The sequence below is a fragment of the Chlorocebus sabaeus genome, chromosome 1, assembly GCF_047675955.1.
Source record: "Chlorocebus sabaeus isolate Y175 chromosome 1, mChlSab1.0.hap1, whole genome shotgun sequence".
In the NCBI taxonomy this organism is placed as follows: domain Eukaryota; kingdom Metazoa; phylum Chordata; class Mammalia; order Primates; family Cercopithecidae; genus Chlorocebus; species Chlorocebus sabaeus.
In genome coordinates this window covers 42,288,291-42,309,114 of record NC_132904.1, presented here as the reverse complement: position 1 = coordinate 42,309,114, position 20,824 = coordinate 42,288,291, and positions in this window count along the sequence as shown.

Genomic DNA, 20,824 nt, shown 5'->3' with positions numbered 1-20,824 from the left:
GAGAAGTTTGATTGACTGAAGCCTTCTCCTCTCAACTTGTCGAAGTCATTCTCCATCTAGCTTTGATCCATTGCTGCCAATGAGCTGCATTCCTTTGGAGGGGGAGATGCACTCTAATTTTTTAATTTCCAGCTTTTCTGCCCTGCTTTTTCCCCACCTTTGTGGTTTTATCTGCCTTTGATCTTTGATGCTGGTGATGTACTGATGGGGTTTTGGTGTGGGTGTCCTTTCTGTTTGATAGTTTTCCTTCTAACAGTCAGTACCCTCAGCTGTAGGTCTGTTGGAGATTGCTTGACGTCCACTCCAGACCCTGTTTGCCTGGGTATCAGCAGCAGAGGCTGCAGAAGATAGAATATTGCTGAACATCGAGTGCTGCTGTCTGATTCTTGCCCTGGAAGCTTCGTCTCAGGGGTGTACCTCAGCTTGTGAGGTGTGAGGTGTCGGTCTGCACCTAGTGGGGGATGTCTCCCAGTTAGGCTACTCAGGGGTCAAGGACCCACTTGAGCAGGCAGTCAGATCTCAACCTCCATGCTGGGAGATCCACTGCTGTCTTCAAAGCTGTCAGACAGCTGTCAGACTCCACCCAGAGGTGGAGTCTACAGAGATAGGCAGGCCTCCTTGAGCTGCGGTGGGTTCCACCCAGTTCGAGCTTCCTGGAGGCTTTGTTTACCTACTTAAGCCTCAGCAATAGCAGGCGCCCCTCCCCCAGCCTCTCTGCCACCTTGCTGCCAGATCGCAGACTGCTGTGCTAGCAATGAGGGAGGCTCCGTGGGCGTGGGACCCTCCCGGTCAGGTGTGGGATATAATCTCCTGGTGTGCTGTTTGCTAAGACCCTTGGTAAAGCACCATATTAGGGTGGGAGTTACCCAATTTTCCAGGTGTTGTGTGTCTCAGTTTCCCTTTGCTAGGAAAAGGGATTCTCGTCCCCCTTGCACTTCCCAGGTGAGGTGATGCCTAGCCCTGCTTCAGCTCTCACTGGTTGGGCTGCACCAGCTGACTAGCACCAATTGTGTAGCACTCCCCAGTGAGATGAACCCTGTACCTCAGTTGAAAATGCAGAAATCACCCGTCTTCTGTGTCGCTCACGCTGGGAGCTGGAGGCTGGAGCTGTTCCTATTCGGCCATCTTGCTCCCGACTCATTTAAATTTCTATAAATAAAGAAGGGACAATCATGGGAAAAAGGAATTACAGAATGGAAAATTACAGAATGGAAAAAAGGAGTACAGAATAGAAGGAGATAATCAAATTTTACAGGTCCCTTTCTCCACCCTCAAACTCTCCTACTTTGCAACAGAAGTATCTACTTTTTCTTGTTTATATCCATTTCTTCTAGATTTTCTAGTTTATTTGCATAGAGGTTTTATAGTATTCTCTGATGGTAGTTTGTATTTCTGTGGGATCAGTGGTGATATCCCCTTTATCATTTTTTATTGCATCTATTTGATTCTTCTCTCTTTTCTTCTTTATTAGTCTTGTTAGTAGTCTATCAATTTTGTTGATCTTTTCAAAAAACCAGCTCCTGGATTCATTGATTTTTGAAGGGTTTTTTGTGTCTGTCTCCTTCAGTTCTGCTCTAATCTTAGTTATTTCTTGCCTTCTGCTAGCTTTTGAATGTGTTTGCTCTTGCTTCTCTAGTTCTTTTAATTGTGATGTTAGGGTGTCAATTTTAGATCTTTCCTGCTTTCTCTTGTGGGCATTTAGTGCTATAAATTTCCCTCTACACACTGCTTTAAATGTGTCCCAGAGATTCTGGTTTGTTGTATCTTTGTTCTCATTGGTTTCAAAGAACATCTTTATTTCTGCCTTCATTTTGTTATGTACCCAGTGGTCATTCAGGAGCAGGTTGTTCAATTTCCATGTAGCTGAGTGGTTTTGAGTGAGTTTCTTAGTCCTGAGTTGTAGTTTGATTGCACTGTGGTCTGAGAGACAGTTTGTTATAATTTCTGTTCTTTTACATTTGCTGAGAAGTGCTTTACTTCCAACTATGTGGTCAATTTTGAAATAAGTGCGATGTGGTACTGGGAAGAATGTATATTCTATTGATTTGCGGTGGAAAATTCAGTAGATGTCTATTAGGTCTGCTTGGTGTGAAGCTGAGTTCAATTCCTGGATGTCCTTGTAACTTTCTGTCTCGTTGATCTGTCTAATGTTGACAGTGGGATGTTAAAGTCTCCCATTATTATTGTGTGGGATATATTTAGGATAGTTAGCTCTTCTTGTTGAATTGATCCCTTTACCATTATGTAATGGCATTCTTTGTCTCTTCTGATCTTTGTTGGTTTAAAGTCTGTTTTATCAGAGACTAGGATTGCAACCTCTGCCTTTTTTGTTTTCCATTTGCTTGGTAGATCTTCCTCTATCCCTTTATTTTGAGCCTATGTGTGTCTCTGCACATGAGATGGGTCTCCTGAATACAGCAAACTGATGGGTCTTGACTCTTTATCCAATTTGCCAGTCTGTGTCTTTTAGTTAGAACATTTAGCCCATTTACATGTAAGGTTAATATTGTTATGTGTGAATTTGATCTTGTCATTAAGATGTTAGCTAGTTATTTTGCTCATTAGTTGATGCAGTTTCTTCTTAGCATCGATGGTCTTTACAAGTTGGCATGTTTTTGCAGTGACTGGTACCAGAACCCTCTCCATGTTTAGTACCTCCTTCAGGAGCTCTTGTAGGGCAGGCCTGGTGGTGACAAAATCTCTCAGCATTTGCTTGTCTGTAAAGGATTTCATTTCTCCTTCACTTATGAATCTGGATATTAAATTCTGGGTTGAAAATTCTTTTCTTCAAGAATGTTGAAGATTGGCCACTACTCTCTTCTGACTTGTAGAGTTTCTGCTGAGAAATCTGCTGTTAGTCTGATGGGCATCCCTTTGTGGGTAACCTGACCTTTCTCTCTGGCTGCCCTTAACATTTTTTCCTTCATTTCAACTTTAGTGAATTTGACAATTAAGTGTCTTGGAGTTGCTCTTCTCGAGGGGTACCTTTGCGGCGTTCTCTGTATTTCCTGAAGTTGAATGTTGGTCTGCCTTGCTAGGTTGGGGAAGTTCTCCTGGATAATATCCTGCAGACTGTTTTCCAACTTGGCTCCATTCTCCCCATCATTTTCAGGTGCACCAGTCAGACCTAGAATTGGTCTTTTCACAGAGTCCTATATTTCTTGGAGGCTTTGTTTGTTTCTTTTTACTTTTTTCTCTAATCTTCTCTTCTCACTTCATTTCATTCATTTGATCTTCAATCACTGATACTCTTTCTTCTAGTTGATCAGATTGGCTACTTAAGCTTGTGCATTTGTCACATAGTTCTCGTGCCATGGTTTACAGCTCCATCAGGTCATTTAAGGATTTCTCTACACTGGTTATTCTAATTAGCCATTCGTCTAATCTTTTTTCAAGGTTTTTAGCTTCTTTACGATGGGTTCAAACTTCCTTCTTTAGCTCAGAGAAGTTTGATCGCCTGAAGCCTTCTTCTCTCAACTCGTCAAAGTCATTCTCCGTCCAGCTTTGTTCCATTACTGGCAAGGAGCTGCGTTCCTTTGGAGGGGTAGAGACACTCTGATTTTTACAATGTTCAGCTTTTCTGCTCCGTTTTTTCCCCATCTTTGTGGTTTTATCTATCTTTGGTCTTTGATGATAGTGACGTACAGATGGGGTTTGGGTGTGGGTGTCCTTTCCGTTTGTTAGTTTTCCTTCTACCAGTCAGGACCCTCAGCTGCAGGTGTGTTGGAGTTTGCTGTAGGTCCACCCCAGAACCTGTTTGCCTCTGTATCAGCAGTGGAGGCTGCGGAAAAGTGAATATTGCTGAACAGTAAATGTTGCTGCCTGATCGTTCCTCTAGAAGTTTCATCTCAAAGGGGTACCCGGCCGTGTGAGGCATCATTCTGCCCCTACTGGGCGCTGCCTCCCAGTTAGGCTACTTGGGTGTCAGGGACCTACTTGAGGAGGCAATCTGTCCATTCTCAGATCTCAAACTCTGTGCTGGGAGAACCACTACTCTCTTCAAAGCTGTCAAATAGGGACATTTAAGTCTGCAGTGGTTTCTGCTGCCTTTTGTTCAGCTATGCCCTGCCCCCAGAGGTGGAGTCTACAGAGGCAGGCAGGCCTCCTTGAGCTGTAGTGGGCTCCATCCAATTCGAGCTTCCTGGCAGCTGTGTTTAGCTACTAAATCCTCAGCATGGCAGGCACCCCTCCCCTAGCCTTGCTGCCACCTTGCAATTAGATCTCAGACTGCTGTGCTGGTAAATGAGCCAGACTCTGTGGGTGTGGGACCCTCTGAGCCAGGCGCAGGATATAATCTCCTGGTGTGCCATTTGCTCAGTTGGAAATGCAGAAATCACCCATCTTCTGCGTTGCTTACGCAGGGAGCTATAGACTGGAGCTGTTCCTATTTGGCCATCTTGGAACCACCCCCAATAAGTGTTCTTTCTATATTGTGGAAACAAATTCTCTTTTTTTTCTTTTTTATTTTCTTTTAAGTTCTGGGATACATATGCAGGATGTGCAGATTTGTTACATGGGTAAACATGTGCCATGGTGGTTTGCTGCACCTATCAACCCATCACCTAAGTATTAAGAATGGCATGCATTCACTATTTTTCCTGATGCTCTCCCCAGCCCCTGCCCTCCCCATATAGACTCCAGTATGTGTTGTTTCCCTCCCTGTATCCAAGTGTTCTCATTGTCCAGTTTCCACTTCTAAGTGAGAACATGCAGGGTTTAGTTTGGAAACAAAACTCTTCATCAGATACATGTTTGGCAAATATTACTCTCAGACTGTAACTTGCCTTTTGCTTATCACTACGATGTCTTTTGAAGAGCAAAATTTTTCTTTAATTTTAATGAGATCTATAATGTTTTCTTTATCATGTATTGTTTTTTGTGTCCTAGCTAACTTTCCTCAACCCAGGGTCACATTAATTTTCTTCTATTTTTTTTTTCTGGAAGTTTTATATGTGTGACTATTACCTTTGGTATTTTTATTCATTTCAAATTAAATTTGTGTGTAGTATGTGGCAAGGGCGGAGGTTAATTTTTTGTGTATGGTTATCTAACTACTCCAGCATAATTTGTTCAAAAGATTATATTTTGGGTTGCTTTGGTGACTTCATTGAACATCAATTGATAAGAAGGAGCCTATTTCTGGGATCTCTATTCTCTTCCACTTAGGTATATTTTTACCACACTGTTTTAATTATTGGAGTTGTATATTAAGTGTGGAAATTTAGTAGTAAAAGTCCTTAAACTTTAATTTTTTTCTAACCCATTTTGCTATTCTAGGTCCTTCACATTTTAAAAATAAACTTTACATTTAGCTCATCAATTCTACCACACATAGAAAAACTTACTGAGATTTTACTGTGAATTGTGGATTAACGTGTAGAAAACTAACATTTTGATGTTGACTCTTCCAGTCTCTCTATTTATTTAGGTTTTCTTCAATTTCTCTCAGCAATATTTTATAATTTTCAGTGTACAACTTTTGCACATATTTTGTTAACTTTATTCCTGAATATTAATAATTTTGATGGTGTTGTAAATGCTATTGTTTTTAAAGGTCAATTTCTACTTCTTGCTTATAGAAGTACAATCCATTTATTATGCATACTTTATATTCAGTAACATTAATATACTTATTAATTCTAGTGAGTTGTTCTTATAAGTCAAATAGAGTTTTCTGTATAAACATCAATATTAACTGGAGATAATACAATCTTATGTCTTCCTCTTGTCCTGTCTAAGGCTTCCAATATGGTGTTTAATAAAAGTGTAGAGAGACGACATCCTTATATTGTTTCTAATCTTTTTTTTTTTTTTTTTTTTTTTCAGACGGAGTCTCCCTCTATCACCCAGGCTGGAGTGCAGTGGTGCAATCTTGGCTCACTGCAAACTCCGCCTCCAGGGTTCACACCATTCTCCTGCCTCAGCCTCCTGAGTAGCTGGGACTACAGCCACCCACCACCATGCCCGGCTAATTTTTTTGTATTTTTAGTAGAGACGGGGTTTCACCATGTTAGCCAGGAGAGTCTCGATCTCTTGACCTCGTGATCCGCCCACCTCGGCCTCCCAAAGTGCTGGGATTACAGGCGTGAGCCACCACACCCGGCCCCGTATTGTGTCTAATCTCAGGGAGAAAACACTTAGTCTTTACCATTAATTATGATACTAGCCACAAGTTTTTCATAGATATTTATTATCTGATTGATAATAAATCAATCTTGGCTCACTACAACCTCTGCCTTTCAGGCTCAAGTGATTTCCTGCTTCAGCCTTTCATGTAGCTGGGATTACAGGTGTGTACCACCACATGCTGCTTTTTTTTTTTTTTTTTTTTTTTTAAGTAAAAACAGGGTTTCGCTGTGTTGGCCAGGATGGTCTTGCACTCCTGGCCTCAAGTGATCTGCCCACCTCAGCCTCCCAAAATGTTGGGATTACAAGAGTGAGTCACCACTCCCGTCCTATTCCTAGCTTTCGGAGAGGTTATTTTTTAGTTATCAATGGGTATTGAGTTTTGTTAAATTTTTTTTCTGAATCTATTAAGACTATCATATAGTTTTTGTTTTTTAACCTGTTAACACGATGGTTTGAGTAATTTACATATGCATACATTATAGGAATTTTAAATATAATTCATGCATTTATACATTTTGTTTTATAACGTTCTGTTGACACTTAATTCTTTATCTTGGTTATTTTTTTCATAATCAACACATTATAAAGATCTACCCTGCTTTTTAACAACTAGCTAAAATCCCATTGTATGGATGGACCACAATTTATTTAATTCTTAGCACATTTATAAACATTTAAGTCATTTCCCATTTTTCTTGCAACTATAAACATTGCTGTGATTAATACTCCTAGCGGTGGAATTCCTTCATTCAGGTGTATGAGCATTTAATAGTTTGACAGATATTACCAAATTGCACTTCAAAAAAAAGTCTCAAAAGGTATTTTTACCTATAGGTATCGAAAGTATCTTTACTTTCACTAATATTGAGAACTAACAAATGTTTAAATCTTTGCCAAGATTACAGGCATTGTATTTTTTAAATTATGTGGTTCTTTAATTACGTATTTAAGAATGATGGGGAATAATGTTATGCTATCAACCAAATGTTGATTTGCTATTCTAACTCCAGAAGGTTGGGCACAAGTGCAAGAATAACAACAGCTACTACTTGTGAAGCATTTACCATGTGCTAGACATTGCCCTAAGCACTCTTTTCATATTATAACATTTAATTGTAATAATTCTGCATTATTTTAAGATTATGTTATAATCTTCATTTTACATATAATTACAGAGATACATAGAGAAAATAAGATACTTGCCTAACTGCTCAGCAGCAAGAGGAGACTCCTCTTATTTCTCACATGTTGAAGCCAACCAGCAACTGTTCTAAAATGCCAATCCCAATGAGTGGAATAGGAATTAAAATTCCAGCTTCAAATCTTCCTAAGAGTAAACTAAGGAGTTAGCCAGATAATATCTTTAACAACTCATTGTTTCTTAGGCTAAGCATACCTTTTTTTCATTTTTTTCCTAAACACAGGTGAAGATGCCGCCAATGACTGATTTCTCTGTTGTATTTCTAAGCCTTAAAAACAAGTGCTCAATCAAATATCTAATAAGAGTGTTACAATGATAAACGGTTTCATTTACAGACCTCAGTACTTCCATACCCAACTCATTAGGTTTGAAGTGGTACAATTAGAGCAGTGTGGGGGATGGTCTGGGGATGTGCGGATCAGAATGCTCAAGGGAATTGCAATTTTAATTTTAATTTGTGGGATTTCACTTCCGATTTCTTCTCTGTTCACTTCCAATCAGAGCTGCAAACTGCTTTTTACTCACCTTCTGCAGCATTGTATGACTTCCCTGAGGAACTTACACTTGTTTTCCTCTCCATTAATGTGCAATTTCTCCTCCTGTTTCATTGTGTAGAGCTAAGAAGGTGAAGTCATTGAAAGCGCCCCTTTCTTTTCACTCTGGTAAATAAGGAGATCTTTTTTCATGCTGACAGTGGGGTCTCAGAGGCCAGACTCTGTTTGTACCAGAAACTTGCTTTTCTAAACCTCAAAACACTTCACCATATGTTCAGCTCACATGTTCTCCTGGCTGGTTAATTTAACCCATGCAAGGTTCCTCTGTATTTGCCGTGAGCACTGGGGCCATAGCCTGCTTGTGAATGATTATTTATGGGGATGTAAATTCACAGGTCACTTGTAGTGACCTCTGGGTGCTTCACTGAACTGTGACAGACACCTCTGTGGAGTGAGTACAGAGGAAAGATATTTCAAATTTAAAGATGAAACACAATACACAGGTCTGACACCTAGGGTTTTATTTAGTTCATATTCAGTTCATAAATTTTAAGCAATATATGCTTCTAAAAATTATGTATTTCTTGTATACATTGCTAATACTTAACCTGATCCAAAATATCAGTTTACACAAATGCATGTAATGCTACTAGGTAGCACAGATATGAGGCAAATAATAATAATAATAGAGGTAACAATAAAACTAAAGTAAGGAATTAAAAAAGCATTGTTCCCAAAATTTATACCATGCAATCCTACATCATTGCTAGAGATAAGTCATCTATGTGACTCTAAATTTTCTAGCAGCCAAAGCAAAAACTTAAAAAAAGCAAATTTCAAAATTTACTATAGACATATAGTATAAACTTTCTAGTTTCTTGGCAGTATATTTTACACAATAATGAGATCTGATATAAATTTCTCCTGGAACAGCACATTGATGGGGTCTCTGTAACAGAGTTCTCTGTGAGATTATAGTGATCAACCTCTTCAGTCATGGGTATAATCAATATTAAAACTGATTTTTCATATTCCTGAATGAAGTTTAATCTCTTTCATATCAATTACAATTTAGTAAAAGTAATTTTAGTAAGATGGGTCAAAACAATGTAGTACAGGTATTCATCTCTCTGATATATTTTTTGTTCATTTAAGAACAGAATGTGAATGATGCAGAGAGAAAAAATGAAGGGAATATGAAAAAGCTAACCTGGAAATATTAATTCCTACAAACAGGCTTGATTATAACTGGTAAACAAAGAATTATAGGTTATGTTCTCCAGCACAAACTGGGTGCAGATATGTTTTGACAATTAACTGAAAGAGAGCAGAGTTAATATTTAAAGATATTATTAAGAAACGTGTTGTTGGTTTTGGTCTTCATTTATTGCTTCCAGACCTGAAGTTACAACAGGCTGAGTGGAGCTGGAATGAGCCTGTGTGTTGCTCAAGCTGTGAAGAGCCAACTTACAGAAGAGGTGGAGGAAATATGACAGGGCTCAAACAGAGGCTGCTGAATTATAATATTTCTGAAGGCCCTAAAGTATGCTCTTTCTTCCCCCACCCTCTTGCCCCCGAGCCAGTCAGGGATGAGATTGGCAGAGGACTATTACTACATCCCTTCTGCTTTCCGTCATAAACCTGGAACACTCTAGCATGATTAAAGAGATTCAAGCAATGTACTCAACTCCAATTCTTTCTGAATCCATTCTTGCCAAGAAACTATAAGGTGGAATATGTGAGTCTTTTTATTAAATAATGGTGATTTTGAAAACTTGAGAAAAGCTGTGAGCCCTCTTCCCCCTCCGCTCAGCACTCCAAACACCCCTACATATTATTTTGTGCAATTTTGGAGGGTTTATATAATCCCTGATATCCAGATTAAGAACTTTGGTTTTAAAGGCCCTGCTATTTCTAGGAAAGTCCAGACTCTAAATGGTCCTGCCGTTCCTTCAGATAGGACGTGCTTTCGTCTTCCCTTCTCCACTCTATTCCTGCCATTTCCCTGACCCCAAGCAAGACCTTGAATACTTCAGTTTCTTAAAATATGTCATGCTCATCATGCCTCAGATTATTTGTTTATACCCTTTCGTCTGTCCTTTTTTTTCCTAATTTTTCTGGTGAACTCTCACAGAGCTTTCCTGAGCCAGCTCTGAAAACTAACTTCTCCTTAGTTGTCTCTCCCCACCCCTCAGGATTGCTCACTTACCTCTTTACTCACAGCATATTGCACCAACTTCTATACAGCATGAGTCACTCTATTCTAATTATTTGTTTGCATGTGGATCTCCTATATTGGAAAGTAACTTATAAAAACATTAATCATTTCTTACTCACCTCTGAAGGTGTGCAGTGGCATGATCTCAGCTTGCTTCAACCTCTGCCTTCCAGGTTTAATCGATTCTCCTTGCCTCAGCCTCCCAAGTAGCTTGGATTACAGGCGCATGCCACCATGCGCAGCTAATTTTTGTATTTCTAGTAGAGTCGGGGTTTAACCATGTTGGTGAAGCTGGTCTCGAACTCCTGACTTCAAGCAATCCACCCGCCTTGGCTGTGATTACAGGCATGAGCCACCGCACCTGGCCCCAAATTCCCATTACTTTAGAAAGCAGAGGCTCTGAGAGACATTTATGGAGTCAAATGCTTTTAGAGATTCTAACTGAGATGATTTTGGGAACATGACCCTGTTTGGAAAATTGGTTTGGCCAAACATCTCAATGTATTAGGAAGAAATATTTACAAGGAATCTGATTTAATTAAGGTACACTCTTCAGGGTTTAATGCTAAACACTGGAATTACTGGCTTGGAAGTGTTACAGGAATATCTAACACCATAAGATTTTAAAAGATGACTTATTTATTCCCCATACTCTAACTACACAATCATCAGTAAAATTAGTTGGAATATTTTGCAAGTGGATCATGGATTAATAACTATATATTCTTCCAGATTTTTGTAAGGAGGATCTTCATTGAAAATGCTGCAGTGTGCTGTGTGACGTAACAGAAAGAGGAAGAGCTTATTCTCAGCATGCCATCTCGTAGGTGTTTTTAACCTCTTGGAGGCTTCAATTATGAAGTGGGCACAGGTGTATGGTAAGGATTAAATGAGATAAGGGTGGGAAGATGAATAAGATGTTTAGCAGGAGCAGCTGAGTGACTTCTTTAGTGTTGTCTGTTCTGACTGCAAGAGATATGCTGGGAATTCAGGGTATCTGTGGCGGGGCAAGATAGAAACAGTGGCCCCTGAGGATGATGAAACCTAACACTGGCCTATAAGAGCAGAACAGCCACTAACTCTTTCTACAGAACTATGCCAGTGCTTTAAAATCTTCCTGGAGTAGTTAACATTTAGAGGGAGTCAGTAGGGTGGGAGGAATATACTACTACTTTGGATTCAACTCTTGACTCTGCCTCAAATTAATACCTAGTATTTTTGAAACTTTAATAAGGTGATAAGCACTCTGTGTGTGTGTGTATGTGTGTGTGTGTAGAGTTTTATCTCATTCTTAGAACAACCTCATAGAAGCATAGTATTGCTTTGTTATGAGTATTTTTCATTTCACTGGTTAGTAGCCTGAGGCTTAACAAGGTTAAGCAACTCATCCAATGTAAGATAGCTAGTAAGAGGCACCTGAATTTGCATTCCAGGTCATTTAGGACATAACCACATCACTATAGTATCTCTGTGATTGTCAGTAAATTACTTACTATTGTTGAACTTTAGATTCCTTGTCAGTGAAATGGAGGTCAGAATTTCTCCTTCCTGTCTTGTTCTGAGATTTAACTGAGGTAACGCATGAAGAGTGCCTCACCACAGCCTCAGGATCAGTACAACTTGTTAAAAATAAAGATTGATCTCATAGTGGAGTGCTTGTTTGTGTGTTTGTGTGTGTAGGGGGAGTTCTCATTTCAATCTGAGGAGTGGGAATTTTTTTTTTTTACTCGCTCATGTGAAGTTGCCAAGTGAGGCTGACTGCCAGTCATCAGTCAGCACGGGTTTCTATGACCAGCCCAGGGCTCAAAAGTTGGCTGGGATGTGCAAATCAGTCAGGCTCTGAGGTAGGCAGGGGGTTCCATGGTCCAGGATGGCGATGCAGTGAGGTAGTTTGCACCCACTATTTGTGCCTTTTAAGGAACCTATAAAGAAAAAAGAAAAACCTAAAATCCATTGCCTGAATTTACACTTTGCAGACTCAAGAAGTGGGAGAAAGGAAGTGGCCTGGAACAAAGGATTTGTTATTTTTTCCTCTTGCTTCATGAATACCAAGGCCGTTATTTTTTCAGTCTCTCCCTCTGCCTCCCACCCATCCCCCACCGACGCATAACCCACCCTGAGGCACTTGTTTGGAAAGACAGCGAAGTCAGTAAAGATGCACTTCTATTATTTAAATGCAAGTGTTTCAAGGATTCTCCCTAAGTGGTGAGATAGATAGATACACACGTGTACACACACGCACACGTGCACACACACTGGATTGCTATGGATTAATTAGGATACACATTCCACACTATGTCCCAGATATAATAAGAATTTAATTAGCCTTCAGTATTATGTTGTTGAGAGCATACAGAATTAAAAATCAGATATATCCAGTATAAAATTCTAGTTCTGGCATATCTAACCACTGTCCATTCTTTAATCTCATATAGCCTCCATTTTGCTTCTCTATAAAATAGGAATTATATCTATCTTGCAGATTTCACTTGCTAAGTTATATAAAGAATATAATGCAATTAGAGCAGTGTCTAAATCAGCAAATGTTGATCGCTTCTCTACAATAGGTATTTCTAATAGAGTCCTCAAACATTTTACCATATTGATCATCACAACCACTCAACCACCCCACCACCAACCATTTTTCTGTAATGTTCTTTTTCATTTTTGGGGGGATATAGCACTTGTTCTCTGCCCCTAGAGGAAGGGAATTCCTTTCTTGTGCTCTCAGTCCATAATATCCATTTGATAATCATAGTTTTTACTGCTGTGGAAAGAAAATGAGCTGTGTCCATGCCAGAGTATGAGTGCCTTTTAAGTGTCCCACTTCCTGCAGCACAGATCCTGCTCAGTGGGAAAAGGATTCCCTACTGCATTTACAGCATTATGGTCATCTGATTTCTTGAACCTCTAACTCGACTATTCCATGCTGTTCTTTTCACTTCATTTTCTTGACTGCCCTGGTTACCAATTTTTCACTTTTTCTAGCATTTAATTCTTGTGTTATTCTTTAGCACTGAATATATTTCCAGCCCTCTGGCAATCTTGGATATCTTTTTGACTGAATGTCTCTCAAGATAGATGGAACCAAGGTGCCGTATCTGGGGCTGGAGTAAAGCACGAAGCTGGAGTAACCAGAGGGACTGTGCTTCGGAAGTGGAATAAGATGCTAGGTGGGACCTTCCAAATCAGTCAGCACTCCAAAGAGGATGGACTCAGAATGAGGATATGAAACACAGCATTGCAGGTTCCATAGAGATCTAGTAAGAACGGACAGTAAGGGTTTGCTTCGGAGTTGGAGAGTGGGAGGTGTAACCTAGAACAATTCCTTTCTGAAGAAAGCAGTGGCTTTTTATAGGGTTTCTGTGGCCTTAAAATTGTTAGAAATAAAGCAATTAAAGAAACATTGTGTGTAGTAGACATATATGGTATTTTCTGCTCAATACTCCATTTCTAGGAATCACTGCTCCACCCAAAGTTATGTTTGCAGTGGACGTAGCTGGGTGTTTTTCTTGTTCCTTGTTTCCTTTTTTTTTCCCTTTTTTTTTTTCTGTATATGTGTATGTATGTAACAAACCTGCACATTGTTCACATTAACGCTAGAACTTAAAGTATAAAAAAAAGGTAAATAACTCAAGTAAATATTGGCAGAGAAATGAACCTGTAATGTACTGAAGAGGAAATAACAAATAGTCTGAAATGTATGAAAAGATGTTCAGTCTCACTAGAAAATAAAAATGGTAAAATATCATTTTCACTCATCAAACTGGTAAAAATTAAAGATGCTTACTTCATAAAAAACAGAAAGACAGAATCCTGCTCTGTTGCCTAGGCTGGAGTGCAGTAGGGTAACCTCTGTCTTCTGAGTTCAAGCGATTCTCCTGCCTCAGCCTCCTGGGTAGCTGGGATTACAGCTGTCTGCCACCATGCATGGCTAATTTTTGTATTTTTAGTAGGGACAGGGTTTCACTGTGTTGGCCAACGTGGCCTCGAACTCTTGATCTTAAGTGATCTGCCCGTCTCGGCCTCCCAAAGTGCTGGGATTATAGGTGTGAGCCGCCGTTCCTGGCCACCAGGTATGTTTTAATTTTTTTCTGACCTTTGGCATTACAAATGGACCTAGGGAAAGGAATCTAACCCAAGCTGCGCCAATGAGCCCCTTCCCTGGGACATTTGGACGTAGAGTTTAAAGTCTAAGAAATAATGCTGAGGATTTATCTTAGATAAGTTTTTTACTATGTGCAAAAAAAGAGGCAGCAGTCAATCTTTAGAGAAAGAGAAGAACGAATAGACACACAGAAAGGGACTCTCATGAGATATTCCAGTATATTTATAATAGCTTATTTTTACTTACAAATAGTTCTAGTTAAATTTTAGTTTTTGAAATAAAATAACTAACTCTAAAGATGCCAAATAAAGTGCACCTCTGAGCCGTTGCTGAAGTCATTCTTCTGAGACTACCTCCCTTCCTACTCCACTTTACCTTTTATAATCCATCCATAAATGTCTCTCCTTCTCTAAATAGCCCTCCCTGGCCATACCTAATGTTAGCCTTTTGGAATGCCTCTTAAATGAGCAGTCTGATTAAGTTCTTGATGGATTAAATATAAAAAGGCTTTTCGTATTTTGTATTTTTTTTTACTTTGAGTGTGATCATTCAACTTCCCTCAGTAATTTTTGTACATTTAACTTGAAGTCAGATTAGTTACGTATTAAAGCACAAAATTCTCTATATTCTCTATCACAGAAAATACTTCATTAAGCACCTAATCATAGAGATTTTCGTTATCAAGGTACAGAGGAGTAAAATATTTTATTAGAAATATTTTCACTACCACAGGACCTAATGTTACCTGACAGCCTGCTTTTGGCCAATTGTGGGTTTAGGTATATGCTTTTGAAAGACAAGGGAATACAAAGAGGACTAAAATTGTGTGCTTGGTTTCAGTACTTAAATAAAACTCAGAGAAATTAATTTGGATTTTGGATTCTACAAAGCAGTATTCTGGATAGCTCTTTTGTCTCTGCCCAGATTTCAAAATGGTAATAACACTGGCCTAAGAAACAGGACACACACACATGCATGCACACATTCAGCTCTGGCTGTGTCTGAGGTAGCATTATGAATGCAACTGCTGGACCCAGTAGTGAGTATTGACAATAGGAGACGGGACACAGCAGACGGTCAGCACATTCACTCAAATGTCAGGCAGCGGCATCATTAACATACTGCAGTGTCCAATAACTCCAAGCTCCCCATGGATGGGGACTGTGCAGGAATAATTACTTGGACATCACATGTACTTCATCACTTCCAAATTAGATTTTACTAATCCACCGCTTTATTTTCAGGGTAATCTCATTAGTACAATGGTGTTCCCTTTTTTTTCTTTCAATGCCTTGGAAGATTTATTGCTTTGAACCAATGGTAAGATTAAGTGATTGCCAAAGGACATATTATTTTAAGATTTAAACTAATTTAAGTGGGGCTGTGAAAATCTATTTATTCTTCTTCCTCATCCCCCACACCTTAAGAAATATTTTAGAGTAAAAAACAAATTACATCTCCATACCTTGATTTTCCTTTTTTACAATACAAATAAAACCTTGTTAAAGAATGCTGTTGATTTTCTAAAAAGGAAAGGAAAGATCAACTCATTGTCATATGCAGCCTGTCCTTTTAAAATATGTATACAGAAAAAAATGTCTATTTTCAGTGGACACTTTGTTTTGTATATTCTAATATTTCTCCATTAATAAGAGGATAAAATGAATGTTCTTTGTGGGTTTTGTTTTTCCATTTGTGCTGACCCAGAAAAGGTAAAGTTAGAGAATTCTGAAGGAGCTATAAATTCCAGACCATGCCAGATAGGAATCATTTTGTTCTTCCATAAGGTTATTTCAAAAAAGTATTGTTTTAATTGACACAACATCTTATGATATCATGGAAAACAAGACAAATTATGATGGAAAACTACAAAACAACCCACAATACCTTGCTTCTAGATTTATTTTATTAAATGTACTCAGGGTATTTTCCTGACTAGACACATACTTATCCATACCTTACACAATTTCACACCTTATCTAATTTCCATATTAGAGTCATAAATGTGTGATTAATGATTGACTGAATGACTGTTAGCTATCTGTAAATAACTAACAGATATGAAGTTATAGCAATTAGTTGCATTCTTTTTGCAGAGAGGTTTTTCACTACAGAAGCATCTAAATTATCAGAAAAATGTCAAATATTTGCCTTTCACATAAGACAGGCATTATAGTAGGCATTGCCATTGCTAAAATAATTAAGATTAGCATGTTTTCTCTCCCCATGGTACATAAAAAGTTGTGAGTGAACCAGACAATTAGATGCATGGAAATTATTTACTAAGATGAGTAGAGCCTTTTCTGCAAATTCCTAGGAATTTGTCAACGAATTACCCCCACATGTCCTATACTGAGAGTGTTTGCTAGGACCTTCTCTGCCATGGGAAAGAAAATAAAATTTTGGAAGACCTAGCTTTTGGTCCTGGGTCTTCCAGTAATTAAAGTTCTGATTTAGGGAAGAGCTCCCAGGGTTCAGTTTCCATGCCTGCATGATGAAGAATTGAATTTAAGTGTCTTTGTTTTTAACTTCTATTTTAGGTTCAGGGGTACATGTGCAAGTTTGTTATATAGGTAAACAAGTGTCATGGGGGTTTGTTGTAAAGTATCTTTATGAATGTTTAGAATTCAGAAAAACTCATAATCTTAGTTACCTTTCCAGGTTATCTCTCCTGCATTTTTACATGTACATGTAAGACCATAAAATCCAAGATAAGGAAAAGGAGAAGAAAAAGAGAGTTAACCATAACTAAGCACCTGTTATGTGGCATTGATATTTCACAACAAAATAGAGGTAGAGTACTCTGCATGGTTTATTAACCTTACGTGGCAAGGTCTGCTACGTACCCCAGTAAAGCTGAGACCCAAACACAGTTCTTAAATGATGACTCACTCATGATGGCTTTTCAGCTGCCTACACATGGAAGCAGGAACAATGACTCAAGACAGAGAAGACTTCCCAGAACCCGTTGACAGATAATTTTTAAAGGCATATAAAATAACTGTATTTGAGAAAATAAGTACAAAAAAAACCTAAATTCATATAAACAACAACAAAAACTAAAGAAAGTCTTTGGTTGAGGATGTCCCTTTCCTAAAAGGTCGTTCTTTTACTCCTACAGTATAATTACTCTTTGTGTCTCTAAGGGTAACACTGTCTTTCACCTGAGAAAAAGTTTCACACTGACAGCATGGTACACAATCAGAACAATGACTGGGGCTGGGTGCGATGGCTCACGCCTGTAATCCCAGCATTTTGGGAGGCTGAGGGAGGTGGATCATGAGGTCAGGAGTTCAAGACCAGCCTGGCCAAGATGGTGAAACCCTGTCTCTACTAGAAATACAAAAATCAGCCTGGCGTGGTGGTGGGTGCCTGTAATCCCAGTTATTCAGGAGGCTGAGGCAGAGAATTGCTTGAACCCGGGAGGCAGAGCTTGCAGTTAGCCAAGATCATGCCATTGCACTCCAGTCTGGGTGACAGAGCAAGACTCCATTTCAAAAAAAAAGAATAGTGACTGGGATCTAGGGAGAAGGGCTATTCAAACTGGTTTGATGATAGCATCATTTCTCGATACTCTGTAGCCCAAACAAAAGAGTTGACTGCATTTTCCATTTCTAGCTTGTTGCTATGGTAATACAGCTCAGTTCTTTTCTAAAATATGTTACATAAAAATGGTTGTTTTATCCACCTTTTGTAGCAGATGGTGACAACTTTGAGTTGTCAGCACCTAAACAGTAGTGGCAAAACCGCAACTAGGGAAGACATACAGGTCAGAGATCCATGAGTGGTGGGAATGATGTCAAATCCTAGTCACCTAGACTGGGCGTCTGACTAAGGTGGCAGACCTGGCAAAGACTGAAGAGGAGGCAGCACCAAGAAACTGGGGCCCACGACCAGGAAATCCAAATATATTTAAGAGTTCAGTGCTCCATTAGGTTGAGCAGTCCCTTGAATGACTGAGCTCCATAAATTCACCCTGACTTTCTTAAAGTTTTATTTTAATAACTTTTGATTTTGTAATGATTTTGGAATTAAAGAATAGTTGCAACCATAGTACAGAGAGTTCCTGTGTACCTCTTGTATGAGTTTTCTATGACTTTTATAAGAAATTAGGAGTTTTCTATGGCTTGTGTAACAAACTTGGTGGTTTAAAATTACGTGAATTTATCACTGTACAATTCTGGAAGTCAGGAGTCTGAAATAGCGCTTATTGGGTAAAATTAAGGTGTTGCCAAGGCTCCGTTCCTTCTGGAGGCTTAAGAGGAAAGCCTATATCCATGCTTTTTCCAGCTTTTAGAGGCTTTCTGCATTGCTTGGTGTGTGGCCCCCTTCCATCTTCAAAGCCAGCAACAGCCAGTCAAGGTTTTCTTCTATTGCGTCACTCTTGACACTGATTCTTATTTCTCCCTCTTCCTCATTTAAGAGGGAGATTATCTTGTGTCTACCTGGACAAACTCATGATTATCTCTCTATCATAAGATCAACTGATTAACAACCTTAATTCTATCAGCTACCTTGATTCTCCTTTGCTAGATAATTTAATATACTCACCGGTCTCAGAGTTTAGGGCATGGACATTCTTCAGAGACCATTATCCTGCTTATCATACCCCTTATCCAAATTCCCTCATTGTTACCATTTTACTTTACCCTTGTACATTTGACAAAACTAAGAAACTGACATTGGTACATTACTATTGACTAAACTTCAGACTTTATTTGGATTTCACAATTTTTCCATGATGTCCTTTTTATGTTCCAAAAGCCAATCCACAATACCACATTTTATTTAGTTGTCATGTCTTCTGGGCGGAGTCTCCTCTAAACTAGGAGAATTTCATAGTTTTTCCTTCATTTTCATAATTGTCTCAGTTTGAGGAATACTGAAGGGCACAGGGTTTTAACAGTTCACCTCTACTCTGAGTACATCACATTTCTTATTTCAGTCAATGAGCAAAAACAGAAGGGCAAAATATTTGTTTAACTTGCCAGAGCATCACATTCCAGCTTTGCAGGGGTACTCTGGTAAACTGCTATTATGATGATTGGACTCCTTCCAAGCAGTGTCCAATCACTGGCTCTAAAAGAAAAATAGAGTTCCAGTGTCCAAAGCCAGGCCTTCCTGGAGTCTCTTTTATTCATTATGAAAATATATAGTTTTCCCAATAAAGATATAGCGTAATATAACTCAATGAGAATAGGACTTGAGATAAAAGTGTATACAATGTTTTTCACTTGTTATTAGTGCTATTCTTCTTGTTACTTTTAAAGAGTTTATTGAGAAATTAGAAAATGCAAATAAGAAATAAAGATTTAAAACTAAATGAAATCCATGTAGAAATAATTCTGTAAACACCATGGTATATATTGTTTCTGAATAAAAAAAGAAAATTATGATTATGTAATACTTAAGGCTGATCTTCTTTTTCATTTATTATCATCTCAAATTTCTTTTAGTGTTATAGCAGATATTCCATGTTTTAGATATACTTAAAAGTACTTTGATTTATTTATGTATCTGAGAAATAGTTATATAGTTTATCTCTAAGTTTACTGTCATGAAGATACATTTAGATACATTTTGTGAAATACCTAACTATTCCTTTAGGATAAATTCTCTGTGGAAAAATTTCTGCTATGTTAGGTTGTTTTGGGATGACAACAACTCAAAATCTCGGAGACTTAAGACAGTGGTTTGTGATATGAGTCATCAGGGTTGCTTGGGTTCTGCTTCGTATTGTGTGCTCTGGAACTAAGCTGTCAGAGAGTCATTCTCTTGGACACTGCCACTTATCAAGGCAGTAAGGAGAGAGTAGTGAAGCACATGATGACTCCTGAAATTAATTGGCCAAATCAAGTCACGTGGTCAAGTCTGACTTCAAGGAGGCAGGAGGGTATAAGCATCTCATAGAGAGAGATACCTTGTCAAATGGCCCTCTATAATGGTTTCACTGGTTTATATTTCCACCAGAATACATGAAAGTGGTGATCTCCACACAACTTTGCAAACACTGCATATTACCATGTTCTTATACTTGCCAATTTAACAGGAAAAAATAGTATTTTATTTAAAGGAGTTACCTTTAGTTGATAATTAATAAAGAAGGCTCCAGCTTAAATTTAGTTTTACATTTAATGGATGTGAGTCCTTGAGTAAATTAGCTAATATCTCCAGCCTGTGTTTACTTTCTATATAATGGAAAGAATAATTTCTTATTCAATTATGGTAAAGATTAAAGTTGATATTATATAAGATTACTTTGTAAACTCTAAAAGGTTTTTAAAGGAGGAATCTATTTAATAATCCTCTACACAGTATCAAATGTCTAACAATAATAATAGGAACTGCAACATTACAGACTGAGGGGTAGAGGAGTGATCAAGGCATTGTAATCAAATTTCTGGTCCCATGTACACCAGTCATAAGTTCTTCAACTGTTAAAGGATTATAATACTCTTCCTGAAGGGCTATTCTGAAGATTCAATAAAAACAAATAATATAGAACATAAAATAGATAATAAAAAACATTTATCACTAAAGATAATATGATAGTCAATAAATATTTACTGAGTGAATTGTATTATCACTGTCATTTGAAAGCAATCATGAAGCTAAAAAATGTTTCAAGCTCTAAACTTTTCAAATTTGTCTTTTGTGGACTTCACTTTGTCTTA